We start from the raw sequence: 27,566 nt of genomic DNA, 5'->3' as shown, positions 1-27,566 counted from the left end.
CAGTGAATTGTGGGATTTGTGGGGACTGAGAAGTGCCATCCCAACCCCCACACTTCCATACTGCAGGTACGCAGACTCTCCTCTTCTTCACATTTGTTAGAGTAAACTAATGAATTTGGGCTGGTGTATATATTGCATTTCTGGTGCAAATGCCACTGAAAGTTACTTTTATGTTGACTGGTTTCCAGCCATAACTACTTTCCATCACATTGCCAGTCTTTAGAAGCCAGGCCATACATTCTGTCTTTCTGCTTCCATACAGAAAATGTGTGCTTCAATTCAGATTTTGTAAGTGCAGTATATTGAGTCATTAAAAGTAAGCCCCACTGGCTTCAGTGTAACCTATTCCCAGGTAAAGGAGGAAATACGTATGGCCTGGCAAGAACCATACCCGCAAAGTGTGTTTGTCAAGGTAACATGAATGCTGGACTAGGGACAAAGAGGGAGGCAGTGACAGCTATCTGGGTAGGGCAACGTGACAGAAAATGAGCCACATGTGCAGCACTTTCCCACACTTCTTACCTCTTCCCAGCTGCCTTGTCTCACCCTACTGCTGCATTAACCCCAGGCACATGGGCTGGTCATTCACCCTGTTCCCCAGCCCACTGAATGAGGCTAAGCACCTTCCCTCCAGCTGGTGATATACAAAAACCTCCAGGAAATATTAGTGTTAGAAGACAAAGCCCGTTTGTCTCATAACAAGTCACCCTGTCCAAAGTGTGCATAGGACTGTTGCGGTAGTGCCTTTCTCTCTAGCCAGAAGAAGGTAATTATTTTTCAACACACGAGGAGAATCACTCCAAGTTAGTGGCTTTCACACTGGAGGCCACTGAATTTGCACCTGAAGCATTGAGGCTAGAAGGTGGTTTATCTTTCCTATAGAGTTGCCATTAAAACAAATCCTATAGATTTAATTTTTAAGAAATCCTCTCCTATCCTGGCAGCCTATTTTTTCCCATGCAAAAGTACTTTGCTTCCTCTTTCTATACTCAGTCTGATTTTATTAAATTCTTCATTTCAGTACAGAAGGAAAATTAAGGTCAGCAAAATAGCCTAAGCTTCTTGAACATGGTTTTGATTGGATTCTTAGCTAGGGAAAGCACAATTGCATGCACACACAAAACTATCTGATTGATTCCGCCCCTCCTACCTCTATTACAGCCAGAAGGAAAACCAGAAAAAAGTGGTAGTTTCTATGTACCTGTTATGCTAACACAAAGAAAATGAAGCATTTCTTAGAACAGGAAATAGCAGGAAAAGCAAAATAGCTGTGGGGAGGGTCAAATGGTGAAAGCAGGAAATAAAAAAGAGATGATGCACCAATGTTCTGCAAACACTGCCAGTATAGTCTCAGAATAAGAACACTGATGAGGTATGTTGATGTAGCATGCATCCATAATCAAATTAAAGCCATCACTTGATTAAAATATCTCAGTTGATTAACTGAATGTTTTATTTGATCAACTGATCTAATTAATTAATATGCATATAAAAATAAGAGTATTTTCTTGGTGTCAAATACCAAGTTCTTTCCCACTCTTGCTATCTGAGACCCTGGAGACTAAACTTAGGATTTTCTGTATCTTCTGCTAATGAAACATGGATACGCTCCATGATCTTTGTACTCTAGCCTTCCTCCAGTGGGCTCAGGTGGTTAACCTATTTATCTCACAATAACCTGTGGGATAGGTTAGATTAAGAGTTAATGCTTGGCAGTTTTTCCTCTAATTTTTTTCATCGGTGGGAGGAATGAGTTTTGTTCCTGGAGGCAGTAACAAGGTAGTTCGTGCACATGTGCATTCAGAGTGGGGTCTTTGTGATTCAACCTGAGCGGGATCTAAAATTAACTGAGTGGATATCAAAAACCTTATGAGCATGCACACATGCTTAGAGTGAACACTGAGGCCTGGCCCAAAGTCTCCCTCTGAGCTTTATGGCTCAGCAAGATTTAACACCCGGTCTCTGGTCCAAAATTGACATGTTATTCAATGTACTACTCTGCTTTTGACATGCTATCGACTACACTACTCTGTGACATGCTCTTGAAATGGAGAATTATTTTGAAAGTCATTTGTGATACAATGCTGGGAAATTCTCAAATAAACAAAGTTCCAAGTCTTAATGGGTAAGAAAAATCTTTGGATTATGGAAAGTACTTCTTTGGGCCACAACCAATATTTTTATTCAGGAGGCTTTCCTGAATATTGTTGCATAAATCCAGATATGAGGAGACTTGGTCACACAGTCTGATTACTGACAAGTCTAAGGCTCAAGTCATGTGAACAGCTAACCTGTATTTTATTTTTGAAAGTCTGCAGGACCTTAAAAAAAAATGCCAGAGATAAAGAACCACTGCAACTTATAAATGGTTATTGTATGGGTTTGTGGTTAGCCATTTAACTAGTTTACTACTAAATACTAGTTTAGATCAGTATTTTGAGTGTGTGTAGTGAGGTGGTTCAGATAAACTACATCCCTCACATAATAAAGAAATGTGTCAGGAGTTCATCAGGAATGTCCAGGAAAGATTTCAGAATGTGCACTCTCTCAGCGTGTCACCCTGCTTAATCACATGGGCCAGTTGTGGGGGCAAAGTATCATCTGTACTGGTCCTCTGGGTTTTTTTTTTAAGACACCACTTCTTTTTTAAGCCTGGCCTTTCCAAGACCTCTCCTTACTGGTAAGTAAGGCTTCAGGTTTTCTCTAAAGCTGTTTAAAGAAAATTTCTCCCATGCCATAGCTCCCTTTTCGTTAGCTTCTTCCTTCAGGACTTCAACACTTTAGTATTCTTTCTTTTGTCTTTTCTCACGTTCTGGGCAGATGTTTATGAAAGGATCTCCTCTCCCTCCCCCACTCCACCTGCAAGACTGTACCTGTTCTAATCTGCCTGACTTCTTCAGATAATCATAACTCAATCCATATCAGGTCTGAGGCTGAGTAGCAAGGACCATTGATAGAAGACTCAATATTCTGAACAATCTTTGCTGACATTTTGTCCCCTTTTGCTGTCTTTGCCCCAGAAAAATAAATACAGACAACTGCTTGTGCCGTGAAGATTTATTACAAAACCCTCCCAAAACTCCAGTTACTTTCTTGGCTATGGTAATAGTAAAACAGTTTCATCGTTTCCAGGATGCCAACAGAAGGCCAAAACATTACAATGAAACTTGGAAACTTTGGCAGAAGGCTAAATTCCAAGACTGACTACCAGACTAACAAAGTGCAGGTTTACATAGAAAAAGCAGTACTACTGTTGCTGCTGCTGAGTTCCTGACTAACGTAGCACCCACACTTGCATTTTTGATGGCAATTTTGATGAGCTTTCTTTCCCCCTGGTTCTACATTCTGTCCACCCAGAAATGTGTTGGTCTATAGGGACCTATTTTTGGGTGGCATAGAATGCTTCTGGGGGAAAGGGAGGTTGTCAAAATTCCTTGATGTGACTGCCAGTGCTGGTTAAGTTGAAATCATCAGCATCAATGGGACTTCTCGTATAGCACCTGCACTTTCTTAGTCTGTATGTTAGCCTATAACCTTTATCTCAGAAACATATCTATTTCTCCCTTAAGCCCACCCCCATAACATCTTTGTTTACATATTTAACAACAAATTGAATTTTTTTAACCTGAGGAACTTCTCCACAAGAGCATTCTCCACAGGAACATTCACAATAATATCTCCTGAGAAAACTTGAGAAATCTTAACATACAGGGGGTGAATATATAGCAAGAAGAATTCTTTCAGATTGCTTGGACTCCCAACTTGTTTAGGGCTTTCAGTGTTAAAATTAACATTAAATTGTTAAACTGTGCCAGAAACCAACTGATAATTAGCAACATGTTCTGATGCACTGGACTTCATGCTGGAGGTTGAACAGATTAAACAGTTGTTATATCCAAGGATTTTGGATGCACACAACTGCAGGTACACATTTATATTTTACATTAATCAGTGGAGGGACAATTATGGCTTGCTCAGCTTTGAAGAATGTATTTCAACAACGGTCCAGTGATTTTTGGACTTGATCCAGGCTAGGTTCAGCACTTTTAAGTTCTATTGCTTTCAGTGGAGAATTGAGCATGTGCTTTAATTTCTTCTGTTGAAATCTGCTTTACTGTGGATAGATCATGCACTTTATTCTCAAAAGATAATTAATTATTTACTTTTTGTATTTTTAAAAACTATTTTTAGCTCCTCTTTGGGGGAAAGTGGGATATATTAAATATTGATCAGCAAATGCAACAGAAAATTGTGCATACATATATCAGCATCTTTGAGCTAATTCATAACATTTCAGACTAAATAAAGTTTTGACACTGAACAAGTAAAACAGAATTTAACAATAAATTAGGATGCTCCACCCCCCAAAAAGCTTCCCTAGGGAAAGTGAGCAATTATAAATTTCCAATAATCAGAAAAGGAATATATCATGGGACTCAACTGAAATTTTCTGTTTGCAGAGATACAATTGTTAAAGCATTTAGTCACTAAATGGAAAAACCAAAAGGAAGATAAAAATGATATGCTGCTTCATCAATTACTCTTAATGAGAAAAAATGTTTTATGAACATATTTGCAGTAATGGAAATGGCACTGATTCATTAACAATGTATGACAGCAGGGAAAATGGTATCAGTGCTACTTTTAGGGCTTTTAAATATGCAGCATTAGGGGCACATCAGATCCTATGGCAAAGACACACAAAAAAGTATAATGGCAAGCAACCTTGGCTTTTGTAATAAGAGCAAATGGTTTGGGGGGAAATGATACTGAATTGGGAAGCTAGCAGAGGAACTTGGTGAACAAGAAAATAAGGCCCACAGTGTGAAACCAGAGGTTGTCAAACCCATGGTTTATTTTTTTACTGTTAATTAATTTTTTCCATTAATACCATCACAGATGTTCATCCAACCACAACCTGGCAACCTCCTGTTTCAGGGCAGGGGAGCTCCTCCCTCTTCCTGGTCTGCCGAGTCCACATCCCAGAAAACTCTATAGTGCTTATGTCACCAGACCGTGGGTAAGGCATCAGAACTCTGCAGGGTAGCAGCCATGGGCCACGATCTTCAATGGAGTGTGCCGAGCACAATCATGCATTTTTTGGAATGGTCCATCCACCCTTAGCAGGGAAAGGGCATTTAAATCCCTTTAAATGCAATACGAGATCGTTTGCTTACAGTGAGTGCACCACTGCCCTCATAAGAGCCTCACAGTCTCACACAAGCACAATTTTTGGTGGCAGGGGGATGCTGAGAGGCACTATTATTCTGTTACTCGGTAGGAGTAGGAGAGAAGAGCTAGTCTTGTGGTAGCAAGCATGACTTGTCCCCTTAGCTAAGCAGGGTCTGCCCTGGTTGCATATGAATTGGACACTAGAAGTGTGAGCACTGTAAGATATTCCCCTCAGGGGATGGAGCCGCTCTGGGAAGAGCAGAATGTTCAAGTTCCCTCCCTGGCTTCTCCAAGATAGGGCTGAGAGTGATTCCTGCCAGCAACCTTGGAGAAGCCGCTGCCAGTCTGTGAAGACAATATTGAGCTAGATAGACCAATGGGCTGACTCAGTATATGGCAGCTTCTTGTGTTCCTATGAAGGGAACATGATGACTTCCTAGGAGAGGATATATGTATGAGGGAGGGCAAAGGATCCTGGCGTCTGGCCCGCTGTGAGCAAGGATGCTCTTGCGATGGCTCACCCTGCCAAAGCAGTCCATGGAGACCACACCATTCCATTGTGGCTTGCAGCCCAGGTACTAGCAATCTCATGAGAGGGCCAGTCCATTGGAGAGGACCTGATGCTTAAAAACCTTCAGTCCTCCATTGGACTGCACTCTGAGTTGAGCCATCCAAAAAGGGGGGGCCTGTTTGTGTGGGTCCTCTGTTCTCTCTGGTTAATGATAGAACTTTTGCACTACAACTCACTCCTCTCCAGGGAAGCCTTTTATGCACCCAAGGGAGACTTTGATGCTCCATGTGTCCGGGTGTTACTGGGTGGGCATGTCCTGATGGGAGACCAGAATGGCAGAGGGCCCACTTGGACTGCTTCCTTGAAGACTTAGAGAAATGTTGCCGGGGTACCCATCCATGCAGCTTGCTTGTGTGGAGCAACCAGGCTGGGCGGCGTCTGCATGTGTGTTTCCATGGCCTAAAACTCTTTGAGAGAGCGGTCTGTTGGACAAGGTCTATCATTGCACATTATTATTGATTCTGCCTGATCTCTACGTTGCTCCAAATGGTTATTTTTATAAGTTGTGAATGGGTATCCCCAGGGCCTTCCACTCACATGAGAGAGTGGTTCGCTAAGGAGCAGCATCTATTATCCTCACAGAGGGAGAATGTCACTTGAGGCAATGCTGATCCTGCTGGATGGTTCTTCTCAGGAGCAAGACTAGGGACTGCACACATTAGCCCAAGGAGAAGAGGCTGCCCCCCTCCAGGTATCGCTGCCCTGCAAATGTTATACCTGCAGCGATCTAATGGTGTTGCCTGGTTTATGGTGCCACCATGACTGCATGTGCTTGTGAACATACTTCTTTATTCATTCATTTTCAGAGAGCAAAACACATAGTGTCCATCTTGCCTTCCAGTCCTCTTTTTATCCTGATTTCCAGGGTGGAGGATGGGGAGAGGAGGAACAAAATGGAAGAGGGCATGCCCCCATGTGACTTTCCATTTGACAGTCTTACAAACTTGGGATGGGAGGTGGTGGTGTCCCTGTTGCTAGGCAATGACTTGCCTTGCCTACATCGGAGACAGGGGGCAGGGGAAATGTTTGGAGAGGCAGACAGAGAGACACACTGCAGGCATGGAGCAGGCATGATCCCCAGCTGGTCTGGGCCACTCTCTCTCTCTGATTATAGTTCCAGAAACAGCATGAAAATGTGATTATGGCAGTATCTGCATTCAGATGTAGCATCGCCACCCCCAAAACTTCACTTGGGACAGCGAAACTCACTACAAACTGAAGGTTTGAAGTGGAGTTTGATGAGGGAAACCGCAGGTCACTTTTGCCATGAAACCATGGTAATTGCATGTGTCTTCCTCCATGCAGACAGATGCATCCATTCCATTACACCCCTGAAAGCTGTCCTTAGTCAAGCTTTACCAAGATTGGACATATTTGTTCTGTAAAATGTAAAGAAGGCATGGCGTAACACACACTTCCAATTATTATTACTATTTCAGATTAGTGGCCAACTACCTGACTTACAAAAGTGCACATGCAGGAAAGAAGCATTTGTTCTGTGGATGCTACATGGTGGGGGGGGGGCAATTTTTGCCTATCTCCTCTTCCCTCTAAAGCATTACACAACCCCCAGGGACATATTTTCAGGAGTCACAAAGTGTGCACCAGAGGAAAGAGCAGATTGTTGAAAATCAGGCGTAGGGGTGTGCACAAAACCGGGTATTCCAGTTCGGTTCAAATCAGAGCAAGGTTTGAACCAGACAGCACTGGTTCAGTTTGCCACTCTTTGTACTGGATATCGGCTTGGCTCAAATTCTAGCTGGTTCAGGCCCAGTTCAAAGGCGGTGGGGGACTACACTAAGTGTAGCTAGTTCTAAATTGGAGTACTCACAGTTGGCACTGGCTGTGGGAGGCGGAGCTTTGGTGGGCCCCCTTATCCCTACCAGTTTTCCCTCAAGTCTCCCCAGCTGGATTTTGTCTGGCTCAGGCCTGTTTCGGTCCATCTCAGGCCTCTGCGTGTGCTTGCAGGTCTTTTTTAAACCTCTGCACATGTGAACGGGCCATATGCGTGACCACAAAACTGGCCTGAGCCAGGCAAAATCCAGCCAGGGAGACTCAGGGAAGGCTGGTGGGGATATGGGGAGCTGCCACTGTACTCCCGCAAAAGCCAGCTGGGGGAGACTCGGGGGAGGCTAGCAGAGGTGAGCAGGGGTAGGGGAGCTGCCACTTCCAGTCCTAGTGGTTTGGCTCTGCCTTAGACCAAATCAGACCCGGTTCAGTCCACGGTTGAGCCTTCAAAACAAACCGGTTTGAATTCCGGCTTGATTTTGAGCCGGTTCGCACACCCCTAATCAGGAATGCCTTGCACAGCCACCTACACTGCTTTACTCTGGAACTCAGCAAATGCACATGTGCTTCCTTTGCTGCACATGTGCTCCATAAATCAGGATGCCAGACACTGAGATCAAAGCATGCCTTTGATTTTCATTTGCCTCAAATGGTTTATTTATTTGATTTCCACACCATCCTTCAGTTAAGAAGGGTCCCCAAGGAGACACACATCAAATAATAACATTAATTTCAGGTTGTTTTCTATCCCCTACAAAATATGGCATTCATCTGGATAGAATGTCTTACTCACAAGAATCTAGTACTTCTGGGTCATTGTGATTTCCCCCATCAATTTTCATCCTGCCACATTCCTCTGACTGTGTTGTCCATTGCATGGCTTCTTTCTTTCCCCCTAGGATTGGTCTTTTTACTGTGTAAAGGCAGAGGAGGAGTCAGGTGCACACTTCAAGTGAACTGCTGAGCAATGACAGCTTGATATAATGTTGGATCTTTCATTGGTAATTGTCTTAGCCCCTCTTCTGGTTCTACATTAGGAATGCTGAATATTTTCTCTACAATATCAGTTGATATAGTTTATATGTACTGAGTTCTGCAATATGTTCCTGGATTCACAGAAACTGGGATATTGGGTCATATTAGTAAACAATAATATTGGTTGACATGCCATGCAGGCTTACAAGGACGAAGCAAGAGCTCCATCCTTGCAAGCTGCCAGGAAACTAAGTGCCTGTGAGGCTTGCCAGACAGTGCCAGACAATGCTGCATGGACAGAGGTGAAGGTGAAAGAGATTTTTGCTTCTCCTTCAGAAAGCCAAAGAATACCAAAAAGAAGTCAATATGAATGTGTTGACCATGTCAAGTTGTGGAATATCCTTAGGAAACTGGAAGTCCCAGAACATCTAATTGTTCTCATGAGAAACCTATACACAGGACAGGAAGCCACAGTCCAGATGGAACATGGTGAAACAGACTGGTTCCAGATCGGCAAAGGAGTAAGACAAGGCTGTATACTTTCTCCTTATTTATTCAACTTATATGCTGAACATATGCTAAGAGAAGCTGGATTGGAAGAAGATGAGCATGGTTTTAAAGTTGGAGGAAGAAGTATCAATAACCTGCACTATGCTAATGACACCACTCTGAAAGCTGAGAATGTGGATGATCTGCAAGCTCTAGTAATGAAAGTAAAGGAGCACAGTGAAAGAAATGGGAATACAACTAAATATAAAGACTAAACAAATGACAGGTACAGCAACCAGCCTCAGAATTGATAATGAAGGCATCAAAGTGGTGGATAACTTCTGCCTTTTAGGATCAGCCATCAACAGTAAAGGATCCAGCAGTCAAGAAATACGCTGCAAACTAGCACTTGGTAGGGTTGCAATGAAGGCCGTGGAAAGGATATTTAAATGCTGTGACATGTCTATATGTACAAAGATTAGAATCATCCAGACAATGGTTTTTCTCCATGACACTATATGGATGCGAAAGCTGGACGTTGAAGAAGCAAGACAGAAAAAGTATTGATGCTTTTGGATTTTGGTGCTGGAGAAGACATTTGAGGATACCAAGGCCAGGAAAACCAACTAATGGATCATAGAACAAATCAATCCAGAATTTTCACTCAAGGCACAAATGACCAGGCTCAAACTATCATACTTTGGACATATTATGAGAAGACCCAGCTCCATTGAGAAGTCTAAAATGCTGGGGAAAGTTGAAGGAAAGAGAAGAAGAGGATGACCAGCAGCAAGGTGGATAGACTCGATTACGACAGCAATGAATGCACCACTGAGAGAGCTTAAAGGCCAAGTTGAAGACAGATCATCCTGGAGAGAATCTATCTAGGTGGTCACTAAGAGTCAACACTGATTTGACAGTACTCAATCAATCACTCAATCAATCAAACAAACAAACAAACAAACTTCCCTGCAACTTCCATGCAGGCCTTGCACACAGTTAGTTTTCTGGCTGCTTGAGAGGACAGAGCTCTTAAGAAAATAAGAACAGCCCTGCTGGATCAGGCCCAAGGCCCATCTAGTCCAGCATCCTGTTTCGCACAGTGGCCCACCAGATGCCACTGGAAGCCACAGGCAGGATTTGAGGGTGTGCCCTCTCTCCTGCCATTACTCCCCTGCAACTGGTACTCAGCAGCATCCTGCCTTTGAGGCTGGAGGTGGCCCATAGCCCTCTGACTGGTAGCCATTGATAGACTTCTCCTCCATGAAGTCATCCAAACCCCTTTTAAAGCCATCCAGGATGTTGGCTGTCACCACATCCTGTGGCAGAGAGATCCACAAGTAGATCACGCGTTGTGTGAAAAAGTACTTCTGTTTGTTGGTCCTAGACCTCCTGGCAATCAATTTCATGGAGTGACCCTTGGTTCTAGTGTTGTGTGTGAGAGAAAAGAATTTCTCTCTCTCCACTTTCTCCACACCATGCATGATTTTATAGACCTCTATCAGGTCTCCCCGCAGTCATCTTTTTTCTAAACTAAAAAGCCCCAGGTGATGTAGTCTTGCCTCATGAGAAAGGTGCTCTAGGCCTCTGATCATCTTGGTTGCCCTCTTCTGTACCTTTTCCAGTTCTACAATGTCCTTTTTAAGATGTGGTGACCAAAATTGTGCACAGTACTCCAAGTGTGGTCACACCATAGTTTTGTATAAGGGCATTATAATATTAGCCATTTTATTTTCAATCCTCTTGCTCCATCTATGTAAGCCTGCATCTATTTATTCAGCCAGCATCTATTATTATTACAAACCTTACAATTAACTAAAGTAAAAATGACTTCATTTTACAGTTTTTTACAATGAGTTGCTGTGATACATTTGATCACAAAGTGGATTCCTTCAACAAATGTACCAATTATGACCCCAAATGGTTACTGAGTGATAACTATCAATGTATACATAACAACATTGAATCACATATGCCATCATGCTGCCAAGCAACTCAGTTCTGAATAGGATAGGGCAGTAGAAGGATGCTCAGCCCCCATGAACATTGAACTCAAACATCAAAAGCTTTGGAAGAGGAGGGGATTTATTTTAGGCTCAGAGAGTCCTAGTCTCTCCCATCATCCCATCCTTGTACTCAAGCGGGCGATGGTGGATTTTACCTATTTATATAGCTTAATCAGTATACAGGGCAAGCTGAAGGAACTCAAACATCAAACGCTTTGGAAAGGGAGGGGGTTGATGTAGGTCTTAAAGAGGTTCCCTCCCTCCCATTACCCTTTCATAGTACTCTAAGGGGAAAGCTTACCTATGTATATATCATCATTGTTATACAGGGTCTTGAGTGCTCCTCTTGCACTCCCAGTTGTAGCCTTCTTTCATATGCTTCTGCCCACCAAACAGAAGTCTTTCCACCAGAAATTATTGGTAAGCTTGGGTTCAGAGCAGGAGATAACTCCAAGACTTTATTGATACCTGTAGATTTATTTGAGGCAGATTCAATGTCAAAAGTTTGTGATATTTTGCTGTTCCATATGTCTCTATTTATACATCAGCAAAAATGGCAATGAATTCATCAAACCTATTTGCAGACGAACCTATATGGCATTTTTTCCTCCACGAATATTTTCACAGAAATCAACTGATCCCTTTGTGTAAATATGGAACATTTAATTCTTACCCTGAATACTTTGTTGCTTAAGTTTCTCTGAGAAGGCTTAACTGCAATCCTGTAGAAGCTACCATAAGTAGAGGATTTATAGGAACAGTCTGACAATTTCAAAAATTGACTCCTTCTGTTTTATTTCTCCTTGAATGTAAATTCAAGATTATTATTTTTTTTGTGGGGAAGAACTAAGAAACATTCAAATCATTTGCAAGAAATATGCCAGGTCGGCACCAACCTAAGTGAGCTTTAATATTATCACACTAGCACAGAAGGTGGCCTGGAGAGGTACCATGCCTACTTTATGTTGTGATTTATAGTGCTGTGATCTCTCAGCTTTTTGAGCAGCATTCTGTAATAACCGATAAGGAAGAAATATTGAGGCTCAAGCAGCCACTTAGGACAGTACTTTCAGCCAGTTCTGAAGACATCAACACCCACACCCACCCACCCACACACACACACACACACACACACACACACACACACACACTCACCATATGTGATAGGGTTTTTTTTCCCCCCAAGCCACTAGAGACTGGGTAATTGTAACACATGCTCCATACTGTCTCCAATGCTTTTTAAAGTCTATATGAAACCGCTGTGAGAGATCATCAGGACGTTAGGTCTGCAATGCTAACAATATGCTGATGACACCCAGATCTATTTCTCCATACCAACTTTATCGGGAAATGGCATGACCCCCCCTAAGTGCCTGCCTGGAGGCAATATTGGGCTGGATGGGGGATAACAAGTTGAATCCAAACAAGACGGAGGTACTGTCTGTAGGGTGTCGGGGTCCGAGAGATGGTTTAGATTTGCCTGTTCTAGACTCCCTCTAAAAGATCAGGTTCGTAGTCTGGGAGTGCTCCTGGATCTCAAACTCTCACTGCTTTTTCAGGTTACAGCTTTGGCCAGGAGTGCATTTTATCAGCTTCGGCTGATACGCCAGATACATCCATTTCTGGAGACAAATGATGTTAAAATGGTGGTACATATGCTGCAAACCTCTAGGCTTGACTACTGTAATTCACTCTATCTGGGGTTGCCTTTGTACATAGTTCAGAAACTACAATTGGTACAGAAGGCAGCAGCCAGATTGGTCTCTGGGTTTCTCCCGAAGGGACCATATAACACCGATTCTAAAAGAACTGCACTGGCTGCCAATATGTTTCTCAACAAAATACAAAGTACTGGTTATCACCTATAAAGCCCTTAATAGCTTAGGTCCAAGGTAGTTAAGAGAGTGCCTTCTCTGTCATGAACCCTGTCACCTATTACGATCATCTGGAGAGGTCTGTTTACAGTTGCTGCCAACTCGTTTGGTGGCACCTCGGGAACGGGCCTTCTCTGTGGCTGCCTCAGGGCTTTGGAATGCACTCCCTGCTGAAATAAGACCATCTCATTCTCTGTTTGTTTTTAGTAGGATCCTGAAGATGTACCTATTTTCCCAGGCTTTTAACTGAAACCAAATTTCTAAATTTAAATGTTTTTATTTATTATTGTTGTTATTGTTACCATTATTATTATTAGCCTTTACATGAATTTTAAATGTTTTATATTTTATATTAATTCTGTACACTGCCTAGAGATTTCTATATTAGATAGTATATAAATTAAATTAAATTAATAATTACATAAATAAGGTTACCCTTCAAATATGTTCAGAAATTTCAGTTTTATTTGCATTTTGTACCAGTGTCACTGGCTACCAACTTAGTTTGGGGCACAATTTAAAGTGCTGGATTATCTTTAAAGCTCCGGATCATCTTAATACTGAAAGTACTGTTTCCATCCATTTACTCCTGCCTGTCTTGAGGGTCCCTCTACCATCTGAAGTATTGCTCATGGGAGCAAGGGAAAGTGCCTTCCCGTTAGCAGAACCCAGATTATAGGACTCACTGCCCAGAGCAGTCTGCCTCACCCCCCTCCACCCTGATTGCTGTGTGCCACCTTTTGGAGACACTTTTATTTAGTTATGCATTCAGCTCACCTTTTAAAATACATTTAATTGGACTTGGATTATTTGATGTGGCTCTCTCTGGCTCAGTTTTATTTTTCTGGTTATCCTATTTGTTTTGATCTCTCTATTTTTATTTTGGGATTGCTTGTTTTCTTGCCTTATCTGTCTGTGATGCATCATTGTTCTATTTTCTGGTTGCTTTAGTTTGCCCGATATTTTGCATTAATCATTTTTAATCATTGTAATACATCTTGTGTGTTTTTAGACAAACAAGCATAGACTCATATGAAGGCGGAGACCTTATATGATTATGACCTTATATGAGGAGACCTTATCTAGTTTTCCCCCTGCTTGATGCAAGAAATCCAAAACTAGATTGGATGGTGTCCAACCTCTGCTTGGAAGCTTCCAGTGAGGGACAGCCTCACAGCCATGGTTATTTGTTTGTTATTTTTTATACTGCCCCAAAATTCCATCTCTGGGTGGTTTACAACAACATAAAATAAATTTAAACAGAAAATTTAAAAGAATTTAAAACCACCAATCTAGTTAAAAAGCTTGGGTGAAAAATGTCTCTTTAGGGACTTTTAAAAAGTTGTCAGAGATGATAAGGCTCTTATTTCAGCAGGGAGCATATTCCAGAGTCTCGGGCAGCAACAAAGAAGGCTGTGAGAGAAGAACTGGTGGCAACTGCTGACAAACCTCTGAAGATGATCTCACTGGGCGATGGAGCTCATATGGAAAATGATGTTCTCTTAAATACCCGGAGCCTAAGCTGTTTAGGGCTATATAGGTTATCATTAGCACCTGTATTTTGCCCAGAAACGTATTGGCAGCTAGTGCAGTTATTTTAATACAGGAGTAATATGTTTTCTTTGAGATTACCCAGAGACCAACCTTACTACTGCATTCTGTACCAACTGAAGTTTCTGGACTATGTACAAAGGCAGTCCCACATAGAGTGCATTGAAGCAGACGAATCTGAAGGTTACCAACATATGGACCATCGTTCTGAGGTCATTTATCTCAAGAAAATGATACATCTGGCATATCAGCCAAAGCTGATAGAAAGCACCTCTGGCCACGCCTCTGGCCACTGCCTCAACATGAGACACCAGGTAGAGGTTTGGATCTAGAAGCACTCCCAGACTGCATACCTGTTCCTTTTGGGAAAGTGTGACCCCATCCAGAATGGCAGTTCAAAATTTTCTCCTTAGTTCCAGCCCCACACAATAAGTGCCTCCGACTTATTTGGATTCAGTCTCTGTTTTCCTTCATCCAGCCCATCATTTATTTAGGGAGGTTATGCCTTCTCCTGATGATGTTGACTTGGAGAAATAGGTTTGAGTGTCATCAGCATACTGATACTCTGCACTAAATCTCCAGGTGATCTTTCCCAGCAGTTTCATGCAGATGTTTAAAAGCATTGGATTCTAAGTGATTCTATTGTCTAATTGTTCTTACTATGAAGACATTCTTAATAATGGGAAGTAGAGGTATACATATAGGAAATTAATGTTTCAGAATAATTTAAGAATACACAGTGGAGTTGAGGATAAAACTACAAGGCTTGTTATTTACAGAAAGAAAAATAAAAGAGCAATCTGCTGTCCAAGAGAAAAACAGAACTACTTATTTACAGCTCAAGGGCTGAAATAGTTATGAGGATGCACACACAGGACTGAATTCAAAAGTCAAATCAACCAGTCTGTGAACTAGACTCCTCCCCTAGGCCAAACCACAAAAATACATATAGACATAAATATTGTATAGAGAAGAGCACAGACCATATACACAATGGATCCCCTCCCCCTGCCAAAAAAAAATCAATACCTAAACACATATGCTAGTGTTGGATCTATTTCCCAGTAAAAATTAGGTTGGTGCTGTGAGTGATAGGGAACCAGTATAATGATATCTGAGATAGTACAGCATGTGATTGATAGATTTTTGCAGCTCTTCCAAGGGTAAGTTCACGTTTGCTAGAAGTGGTGAGAGAGGAAGCATTAATGAGTTGCACTTCCTATTCCCCCACCAAGGGAGGGGAATAAAGAGATGTGCATTTTCTCTGTTGGGGATAGGTACAACTATCTCCTTTGCACAAATCCCAGGGGAGGGAGGAAATGTAATACATCTATGTCCCCTTTGTGATAATTTCCAATGAATACATGAAGTCCCCCTCAAATATGATGGATATATAGTCTATGTTATAATGGCCCCAGTTAAGGAAGCTGAATCTGCTTCATTCTCATTATTTGGAAATTACAAGATATTTCTTGTGGGGCTGTGCCCAAAATGCTATTCAGCATTTGCATTGCAGACACATGCCTTTAAAACTGATTACTTACACAGCCCCTTTAATATGAAGGGGAGCAGCTGCATACATGGTGGTGGTCCAATCACCACTATTGCTATAATCCCAGAGCTCCCCCATCTATGCCCACACGCTGGCGGGTAGTCTCCCAGCTGCCCCTGTGTGACACCAACACGCACATGTCCTTCCTGCATGTATGGTGGCCATTTGTGTGGTAAGCAACCATGCTGTTAAAGAGGCTGTGTAAGCCCTCAGTTTTAAAGGGATGTGCCCACAGTTTGAATGCCAAATTGCCTTTTGGCACTTCCCTAATTGCTCATTTCATTCAAAAATATTCATCCAGATCTAACCACAACTGTCTTACATTGCTTCTGTAGCTAAGCCATACTTACTAATATAAAGTGCTTAAGTGTTCCTATGTTTTAGGTTCAGAAGATGGGAGCCAATGGGCTAGTTCAGGACCCATGCTATTAGGAAGGGGATGCACTGGAAGTGCACCTACTGGGACATTCACAAACATCCCAACACTTTCCTGGCACATCCCTTTATTGCATATATTTTAAGTATTAAACAAATACTTGTTTGCTACTTAAACCAGTACTTGGAGCACCTGTAGAAGGGTCATTCAATTGAACAGCCTCCACACACAATAGAAGGACATTCTGGAAGCACGTTGGGATGTCCTAACAGATGTGTCTCAGTGTGTCCTCTTTCTAAATAGTTGGATGAGATGGTATCATCTTAACTGGCCAATGTGTTTAGTATAGAGCGATAAACTCCAGAGGAACAGAGCTATATGCTTCTTTCATCAAAAGAGCTTGTTGTTTCTATACAGTGATACAGATTAAGAAATCATCCATCAGTTAGTTCTAAAGATATTTTAATCACAGAGACTTCCCACTTCAGCACAGCACAAAAATGTCATATTTCGTTAAAGCACTGATTGTAATAGTGAATCTTTAAAACTTGATTCTTCTTCAACATTAGGTGGTGGGGGAAAAGAAGGGACAGTTAATTCTCCTTCCAGAAAATAACTCAAGTTCATGAATCAATGACTTGTGAACTATAGCCAAACCACCCAAAGGCTATAACACTCCATCAGTTTATAGCAGTTATGATGGCAGTAAATGTTCTTTTTCCTTATTGCAGAAGGAGGGGGGAAGAGAGATTTAGTAAAGTAATAAGCCCTGCATACCCAGCTCTGTAAAAGAAAAGAAAAACCAGAGCTATGAACCAAGGAAGAAAATCCCCAAAGGCTATGGCACCTCATCAGTGTAACAATACAAGGATAGCAGCAAATATCCCTTTCCCCTTGTGATTATGTATGAAAAATGAGGAAGTAATAAGCTTGACAAGCAGACTTAAAATATACTCCCACTGTGTCTCCCTGAAATGCATGCAACTGTGTAATAGAAAATAGACAGGCACTCTAGGGAAAAGTGGAGTTGTCACCAATCTTGCCATTTCTAACTGATATAGTTTAGAAACAATGGTTTTCCATATAGGTGCTAGTGGTTGGGTAGTCTTGTAGGTTTGTCACTTATGAAACATACTTTCCCCCAAGCTATGATAGTGACAGGGAGCTGCAAAAACAGAAGCAGGTGCGGACTGGCTAAGGATTGTGGGACTGATATTAACTGATGTAAATTAATCATCAAATGTGGCAACTATGTAATAACATACAGATAAAGCTGCTCATAAAACATACAGATAAAGCTGCTCTTTATCTTTTGCCCAGGTAAAAGGCTCATCTACTCTTTTTTAACAGTGACTACCTAGATGCCTCTAGGAATCCTACAAGAAAGTTGTGAAGGAGCTGCCCTCTCTTTTTGTTTGTGTCCAGTGTATGATATTGAGAGGCATAATGCCTCTGAAAATGAAAGTTACGTCTAGCTATTATGTCTAATAGCTATTGATAGACATATCCATCACATACTCATCTTCTCTTATTTCATCTAATAATTCTATCAGCAGAATTTTGCAATAATTTGCTAAGAGCTGCAAAGTTGTGTAACATTTGTTATCAGGATCATTGACAGAGTTTTGGGAACCTTTTCGGTATTAGGACTCAGCCATAGAAAATATAAAAGAATAATACATAAACTGCTACTTGGTGTGTGTGTGTGTGTGTGTGTGTGTGTGTGTGTGTGTGTGTGTGTGTGTGTGTACACACACACACAAATACTATATTATAAATAAATAAATACATTCAAAAACATACAATCCCAAGAACCACATAAGTTGCTCTGAATGCTCAGTGAACCTTTGTACTTGTATTTCTCAAACATTAGCTCCTCTGTTCCCAGGATGCACAGCCTAAATCTAAAAGGTGAACATATATTGATTTTTAGTGACAACTGAAAAGCATGTCTTGGAGAAGATAGAAATCAGCAATGTGATCATAAAATGTGATCTTTACTTATTTACTTAAAATATTTGTACACCTCCCTAACCTCCATCTCTGGGTGGTTTACAGCAACGTAAAACAAATTAAAACAGAAACTGAAACCTTAACACAATTAAAAACCACAAGTCTAGTTAAAAAGCTTGGGTGAATAAATTTGTCTTTAGATAATTTTTAAAAGTTGTCAGAGATGGGGAGGCTCTTATTTTGCATTCCAGATTCTCAGGCCAGCAACAAAGCAGACCTGTCCTTGTGTAGGCACCAGACAAGCTGGTGGCAACTGCAGATGGACATCTCCAGATGATCTCAGTGGGTGGTGGGGCTCATATTAAAGATGTTCTTAAATACCCAAGGCCTAGGCTGTTTAGGGCTTTATAGGTAATAATCGGCACCTGTATTATCTCCAGAAATGTACTGGTAGTCAGTATAGTTCTTTTAATATAGGAGTAATATGGTCTCTTTGAGATTACCCAGTGGCCAATCTGGCTGCTGCATTCTGTACCAACTACAGTTTCTGGACTATGTACAAACTCAGTCCCACATAAAGCGCATAGCAGTACTCCAGTCTGGAGTTTACCAGCATATGTACTACTGTTCTGAGGTTGTTTTTCTCAAGAAATGGACACAGCTGGTGTATCAGCCAAAGCTGATGGAAAGCACCTCTGGCCACTGCCTCAAACTGAGACACCAGGGAGAGGTTTGGATCCAGAAGAACTCTCAGACTGTCTACCTGTTCCTTCTGGGGAAGTGTGACCTCATCCAGAACTGGCACATCAAAATTGTATCCCAAGTTCTGGCCCCACACAATAAGCACCTCCATCTTATCTGGATTCAGTCTCAGTTTGTTATCCCTCGTCCAGCCCGTCACTGCCTTCAGGCAGGCATTTAGGGAGGTTATGCCTTCTACTGATTAAGTTGACATGGTAAAATAGATTTGGGTTTCATCAGCATATGGATAACACCCTGCACCAAATCTCCTGATAATCTCTCCCAGTAATTTCATGTAGATATAAAAGAGTGGGTATGGAGAGATTACTGGAGAGAATATGGAACCTTGGGGACACCATGTAAAAGTTCATGTTTTGAAGAACAACAGTCTCCAAGCAACACCATCTGGAATCTGCCCGTGAAATAGGAGTAGAAACACTGCAAAGCAATTCCTCCCATTCCCAGTCCTCTCAGATGTTCTAGAAGGAGACTATGGCCGATGATTTTTAAAGCCGCCAAAAGATCCAAAATGACTAACAGAGTCACACTCCTGTCAATTCCCCATTGGAGATCATCTCTCTGGCCTACCAAGGCAGTTTCCACCCCAAAACCAGTTTGAAATGGGTCTAGTTAATCAGTTTCCTTCAAGACCGCCTGAAGCTGTGAAGCCACCAACCTCTCCATTTTCTTGCCCAACCATAGAAGATTGGAGACAAGCTTAATTCTAAGGGATCCAATGCAGGCTTCTTCAAAAGACATCTAATGATTGCTTCCTTTAGACAGGAATTGTAATTGTAAGAATGCCTTCCTGTCCTCCTTCAGAGAAGCATTCACAATATCTCAGAGAAGCATTTACAATATCTACCAGGCCTTCTACAAGAGCCTCCCTGCTGGGTAGTAAGATCCATTTTGAACAATGCTCAAGAGAACAGGTGGTAGGCTGCACCATTCCAAGCAGCTTATTCACATCATCAGGAGTCACAAACAGAAACTGATTCAACCTAATCAGTTAAGAGGAGTCGATGGACACCACTACTGTAATTGTGGGGTCTGAGTCTGTCAATCCAAATATAAGAGATCTTTTGCCTCAGATGCAGTCATTAAACAGGTAGTGCTGAAGACATAAAGCAAGTAATATTTTGATGGCAACAAAAAAGCTATGTATCCTTATTTCCTTCCTTCCTTTCCCAGTGACAGCCAGAGTAGTATACTGGAGAAAGTCTGGAAAATTAACATGAATCTAGTGACAAACAGAGCATGACATCAATTACCAGTTTCTGTGTGCTTCAAAAAGACAGTTTCTCATCCAATATCAACTAGTGAACACCAGCCTATGGAGTCAGCATGGGGGCACTCAATTCAATAACAATTATGTTTCCAGGAAAGTAATACAAAAACAAACAGAGAAAGCAGGAGAAAGAGACAGCGAGGAAGTATGTGTGTACACACACATGCGCACAAAAGAGATTACCTAAACAATTTCTTACTAAAACAGACTTCACACAGTGATTGTAATTATAATTGTGTACATTAAGATGACAGCAAAAGTAAGCCTATTGTCCAGCTAATATGGCTGCCCAGTGCTGGATTTAGGCACAAACTACGTAAGCCACAGCTTAGGGCCTCACATTATGAGGGGCCTCTGAATACCAAAAGATGACTGAATTTCAAGTTTTACATAATTGGTTGGGGGGAAAATAAAAGACTGTAAAACATACATTATTATTCTAAGGAAAACAATGCTTATATGGCTACACAGTTATTTATCATAACTGTGTTATTTATTTATAAATCTGTGCAGAAATAACTGTAAATGATATTGAAATTTTATTAGACCAGGGCCTGGTTTATACCAAGGCCCGCCATCATATTTACAGGCAGCATTTGTCTCTTCAGATGAACGGTGCTGTAACCATCAAGCAGTGTGGTGAGTTGGGGTGAGTGACATGCTGGGGTGGGGCATGACCCATTTTGTAATGTCATGGGGCCTTTTAGACTTGACATAGCTTAGGGCCTCAGTAGGTCTTAATCTGGTCCTGTGGCTGCCATTTTGCTGGAGCTTCCACTGGTGTAGGGAGCAGTGAAATCCCAATAGCAAAACTGAAAGCACAAGAACAGTAGTAAAGGGAGATAACGTAGCGATAGAGACCCTATCAATTCTATTACCACCTGGTAATCACAACCGCACTCCCAGTGACTCTGCTATATCAGCCATGCATGGAAGGCAGAGGTCAACATATTTTTATGGCACTTCACCAATTCCACACTCCATGCATATAAATATGACCAGAAATAGGTATGACATCTCTCCAGCCTAGTTAGGATAAGCCACAAATGCTTGGGCTCCAGTGACAGATGCTGGAATTCACAGCAGCCAAAACACCATTCATAGCAGAACAATGCCATGTAGTTTTGTTTTGTGGATAAAATCTTGTAAATTCACCCTTGTACAGAATCAGCAGTCTCTACATAAGGAATTTTTCCCTTTCTCATTCATCAACAAGCACTATAGGAAACATCTAAATCTTGGAAGAAAATGGGAAGCCCCAGCATGTATGAGGTTCTAAGCATAGCTATATTTGAAATATGGTATTTATTTGGCTCATGTGGATTATTTCTGTAAGGTACTAACAAACAACAACATATCCATAACATTAAAAGTGTGATTAGTCACTTGGGTCTATTCTCCAGGGAGGCATGTTCATAAGTTTAATTAGCACTAATTAGAGGTAAGAATATTCAGAGAAAGGAGGAAAAAACACCTTTATAAAGTGCTTGAGAAAAATTGCACATTTCTAGCAGGTTACTTGACCTGCTAATTGCCAACATAAATCTGTATATGGCATTCAGGGCTTGAACTAATTATCCCGCCAAGACTATTTCCTATCAAGACCTTCTACATGAAATGCATTTAATAAATGCTAAAATGAAGTGTAAATTGGGATATTTAGATAAAAGAGAATGAAATGTTGAGGAGAGACATTGATTACAAGAGCACTACAAAGGCCAGTGGCAAGAAATAGGCAGAAAAAAGGAAGAAAGGTTTGAAGTAACTTCATGTGAAGCATTTTCTTGTTACTGTAGGCTGCAGTCCACAGTTCTGCTGCATGAGTTGGATCAGCCCAGATTTTCTTGCTCTTGCTTCCCTGTAACTGGTATTTAGTACTTGTATTAAGCTTGAATAGCTAATACCTGTAAACTCCTCTGACTCAGGGGCCCTGAACAGAGATTTAGTGCTGAATTTCCCTAGTTGCTCTTAAAGGGCAAGATTCATGTAGGTTCCTAAGGTAGGCTAGACCCAGTATGTTTGGAGCTTTAAATATCAAAGCCTTCATGCTTGCAGAAATTAAATCAGAAGTATATTTAGAACACTCCTTGAACATATCTTTGAACTGATGGAGTGGTCTTCATCCAAAGATCATTAGCTTTAAAAACTTGTGAGAACTAATTGTCATGAAAGATTCAGCACAGAAACCCTGATACAGGTCCAGATGTGAGTCACAACAAGTAGTCCCAGACAACTATCTGTAGCAAAATACACAGTCAGACTCAAACAGTTTAATGGTGCCTGTGTGAGCATCACAACATAGGTGCAGTTGTGCATCTATATTGCTGTTACACATGGAAACTTTCTTCTGCACATGGATGAGAATTCTGTTGCTCGATAGGGATGTGCACAAAACCCCTAATTAAGCCCCTTATTTGTTTTATTACTCATCCATTAAAGGTTACAGTGTTTTCATCACTCAAGACCTACAGATGTCTATTCCACTAATGTTGAATAGTTCAGTTTGGTTCGAATCCAGACGGGATACTAACTAACCCATCCTGGTTTGGCTTTGGCTCCAGCTGAATCAGATCCAGTTTGGTTCAACTGCCAAATTGGTTCAACTGCCAAACTGCTCTACTGGTAAAGGGGAATCCAGTGAGGATTCACCTTTGCCAGTAAAGGGACAGGGGGCTTCCCTAAACCTAGAGGGGGTGGGAGGGGTGTTGTGCTTACAAGTACTAGTACAAATGGTGGGGACCATGAGGGGTGGCAATGGATCACCAGATTCCCCTTTACTAGTAGAGCTTCAAACTGGCTTGGTTCAAACTGGGTCTGGTTAGGTTTGAATTTGGATTGGCTGTGACCAGTCCAGTTCAACTCCGAACCTGTCAAGCCAAGCTGGTTCGATGTCAAGCCCAACTCACATACCTCTGTTGTTGGACTGGAGCAAATATGTTTAATGAATGTATTTCAAGGAGTCATAGACACATATACTACCAAGTCTATAAAATGTGGCTATTTGTCTATAAAATAGGCTATTTGCATATATGGGTATCAAGTTTTTCTCTTTATTTAACAATCCTGTTCCAAATTGATCAAGCAATGATGATATTGTTATTATTTTTAAATCAGGGTAACAAAGAAAGTATGGTGATTTATGCTATTAACACTGCCAAATAAACCACAATAATTTACTTTAAAGAAATTTTATAGGCTGTGCCCAAGCTTCTTCCTATGATTGCTTATTCAAGTATATGTAATGTGTATGTGTAGAGACTGGGGGGGGGGAACACCCACCAAGTGAATTAACTGTTTTATGTCTGATATCCAATTTGATATTTTGTATTAATGTAGGGCTGCAGGCATAAGTGGCTGGAGCATGTGCCAGGTAGGGCTCCTCTCTTGCTAGATTGCAGCTCAGAAACAGCAGTGGCCTCTTCTTAAGTGTGAGGAACTCTTGAAAGCCTCTGCTGCTGGTTTTGTTAACATCTCAGAGCACTAGCTCTGTTCTTCATGGTGATGGTGTTATGAAATGTTTGTAGGCACAACTTTCTCTAAGTTCAAGTGGAATCCATTTCCCTTCTTCTCAGGCGGTTTTGTTTAAAGAAGATAAAGAAACAAACAGCCTTTATATTTATATAATATGTTAAAAGTTTATTATTACATAAGAAGATTAAACCGATTAAAAATAGGTTGCTAAAAAAGAAGGTTTGCCTTTTCCCAACCTCTAAGAGAGGCTAATGTCTTTTAAAAGTTAAATTTAACTATCTTTGACTAGGTGACACATTTCTGACTTCGAAAGGACAAATTCCTCACATTCAGCCCAATGTGTCACATTCAGTTCGACAGTCACAGCAGTCTCAAAGCTGGATATACTTACTATCAGATATACTACAAGCTTGATCAGAGATCGATATCTGGTAGCTGGAACTCTTGGCGAGACCTTTGACCAATCAGCTGTATGCACAAGATCTCTTTTGTTACGGTGAAAGGCTGAAAGGAAAGGCAATTCCTGATAAATTTCTTTACCTTTTTATAGACCAAAACAAAATGGGAGAGTATTGGGCAATTGCAAGCCACACCCAGGTCCCTCACACTGGTTTTATCCATCTTGGGTAATTTGGGGCCCTCCAGGAAGAGACTGAGGTCTCAATGCTCCCTCTTGATGCAGCCGCTCTTTTCACGAGCACATCTCATGCAAAGACCTTATACTGTAAGTACTCTAGAGATGTAGCAAGGTTGGAGGCAGCCCTAGAACAAGATCTGACAACCCCCTTCGCCAGGTAGTGGCAAGGACTAGTACTTATTTAGGTACATGAACACTTCTTACTACCTTGATGGATGCACTCAGCCCCAACTCCATGCCAACTGCTCTTTGGTCGAACCGACATCACATTATGATATCACCAAACCACTGTGCTAGATCGGTTCCAATCCACTGTGCCAGATTGGTGAGGCAGAGCTGCCCCAATCCCAGTAAGTAAACACACTTGCCTTACAGGAGCTGCCTTTTCTCCTGGTATCAGGGCAACACTGCCTTATCAAACTGCCATGGCTGTGCCAATTTGGGGACATCATCAGGCCACATCAGCTCAACCAAATATGACTGGCATGAGTAGGGGCAGAGCGCAGTCACTGAAGTGACCAGAATCACTCACGTGCTAAAGATAAGCAATGTGAAAGGAGTACCCATACAGGGGTTCAAAGAACCTCTACCCTAGGAGAGCAGGGAAAGCCCCAGATGTCACCCAGATACTTGCACTCCCCTGAAACATTCACCTTCCACGTCTCAATAGTAGCTACAACCCTGAAGTACTACAATTTTGAGGTTACAAAGATCTGATTAACAGATCCCAGGCCAGATTTTGACAATGCAATGTGAATGTGTGCAAAGTAGGTGGTGAGATCTTTAGATGACTTTCTTAACTGTTTATGAAGCTGTTCTCACTATCATTGAGAAGAGTTGTGGGGCTAACTGCAGGGAGAGTGTGCTTAGCCCACTCTCCCGGCAGACAAGCAGCCACTCATAGCTGGGCAGACAGATCAGCCACCCACACAACTGCCGGCTCCATCATGGAGCCGGCTGGGGCGGCGGGGATTAGGGGCCGTGTGGCCCCCAGAAGTTCCAGGATGCCCTGTGCGAGCATGGGGCATTCTGGAGAGACCCCAAGCCTGGGAGGCTGCTTGCAGCCTCCCAGTTGGGGTCTACTCATGTGTCACCGTGCACAACACATGAGCAAAAAGATGAGGTTAACGGAGCCTGGTGGTTCCCACGATCACCGGTGGTTCCCACGATCACTTAGCCCACTTTCCAGTGATTGTGAGAATAGCTTCAAAGTGTGTCAACAGACTATAGGATGTCACTTTTGCAGCAGTATGGCATTTCTCTATCTGAGATGAAAAAGATGCCTTCCATGAATGTGCACTGCGGTATATAGATGTAGTTGGTTTCTCAAATATTTAGGTAAATAAATGTGTTGACACTTTTAATAGAAAATTAACATAAAGTTACATTCGGGAGCATATGTTAATTTAAGATACATTCATGTGAATATTTATGGATAATTTATAGTGGCATTAACATTTCTATAGCAGTTGTTACTAAGAAACTAAAAGCAGCTTTCCACACGTAAATGTTAATCATGGTGCCCTGGCTAAATTCCAATTCAGGTAATTACATTTTGCTTATTTAATTTCCCCCCTACAGTTTTAATTGGATTCTGCATTCTTCTCTTCTTGTCGAAGTCATTGTATAGTATTGCTATGCTCTGTTAAACACCTGCCACGTTCTGCTCCAGAGAGGCACTGCAGAGATGGGTGAAGAGATTCCTTTGATTAAGGCAGCTTTCTGGATTTTAAAGCAATTTGGGCACTTGGAACAACAACCAAACTGCAACAGCTCAGTGTGAATACTCACAGATACATTAATTGAAAGAAGTTCATTTGGTCCGTAGATGGACAACTTGGCCCTTTTCGTTTTCAAGTGTGCTCAGAATCATATGGTTGGAAAGGACCAAAAGGAATTCCTGTTCAGCTCCTTGCCCCAGGCAGCCTTCTCTAGTCATGGGTCTCATATGTGTGTCAGATTTGACCTTGCTGCTTAAGCACCTTGGCCAGGACCCAAAGAACTTCAAGATGAACTCAGCATATTGTACAGGAAAGCTTCTGGGGCCTTATTTCAAAACAGCCCCCCATGTTGCCTGAAAAGTCAATTCCAAAACCATGCTGGACTTCCAATGCAACAGTCTGCGGGAGGGCAGAGAAATTCTGTGCATACACATAACATCCCTGCATGTCTAAAGAGATTTTTAAAATGCTGTTCTTAATATTCAGTGCACTGGTGCACAAGAGAGACCCTCTCACTATAGTTAAACTCTATAGTGTTTATAGTTTATGGTTAAACACTATAGGGTTTCATAGAAAAACACAGAACGTTTGATTCTGAACAAGGTCAAAGGGTTTTACTAGTGCCTTAAATCCCTAGTATCAGAAATGAATGTGGGCTCCCAACTGAGGAAAGTAATCTAACTAAGCAATGTAACTGCTTTACATGATCAGGGTTGTAAAATAATTTGGCTGACTTGAAAGTAGGAGCCTGTTTAAACGTTCCTTCAGCGGCATAGTTACCACTGAAAATAACTGCCATGCAACTTTGGTTGCACTCTGTGAAGCTCCAACAATATTTGAATCTGCTTCCCATGTTGTCTGAATCTCTTGGGGTCAGTGCTACTGGTACTTACCACAAAGTGCATTACCATATCCTCACAAATCCCTAGTTCCAATGTGGGTCTAGAAAGGACAATGCCAGACAGGTTCAGCCATAGGACTCTGTGAAACTAAACTCTGCAAAAGATAGAAAATGATTATAGGGCATGGATAATAACAGGACAGTCAGCTGGATGAGAAAGGCAATAACAGTTACAGAACTGTAACATTGTAAAGTGGTCGAGTTCCCTATCCTTACATTGCAGAGACATATGTTTTCTTGAAATTACTAGAATTGATCTCCAGCAGGGGTGTAGGTAGGGGGAGAGGGGGCCTGTGTTCACTCCTCTCCTTGGCGGCCCCTCAAAGTGAGGGAGACAATGAAGAAAATAGGGAGGGGTGAAGCTGGGGAGCTGAAGCCTCAGGAGCTGGAGGGGGTCAGGTTCCTTGAACCCATCTGCTCAATAATAGCTACAACCCTGAGTCTCAAGTTACTCCAGTGTAACTAGAGATGGATGACTTTCCCTGGGAGCATAAACAAGT

Source organism: Hemicordylus capensis, chromosome 3, assembly GCF_027244095.1.
Source record: "Hemicordylus capensis ecotype Gifberg chromosome 3, rHemCap1.1.pri, whole genome shotgun sequence".
In the NCBI taxonomy this organism is placed as follows: Eukaryota; Metazoa; Chordata; class Lepidosauria; order Squamata; family Cordylidae; genus Hemicordylus; species Hemicordylus capensis.
This window is presented reverse-complemented; position numbering follows the sequence as displayed.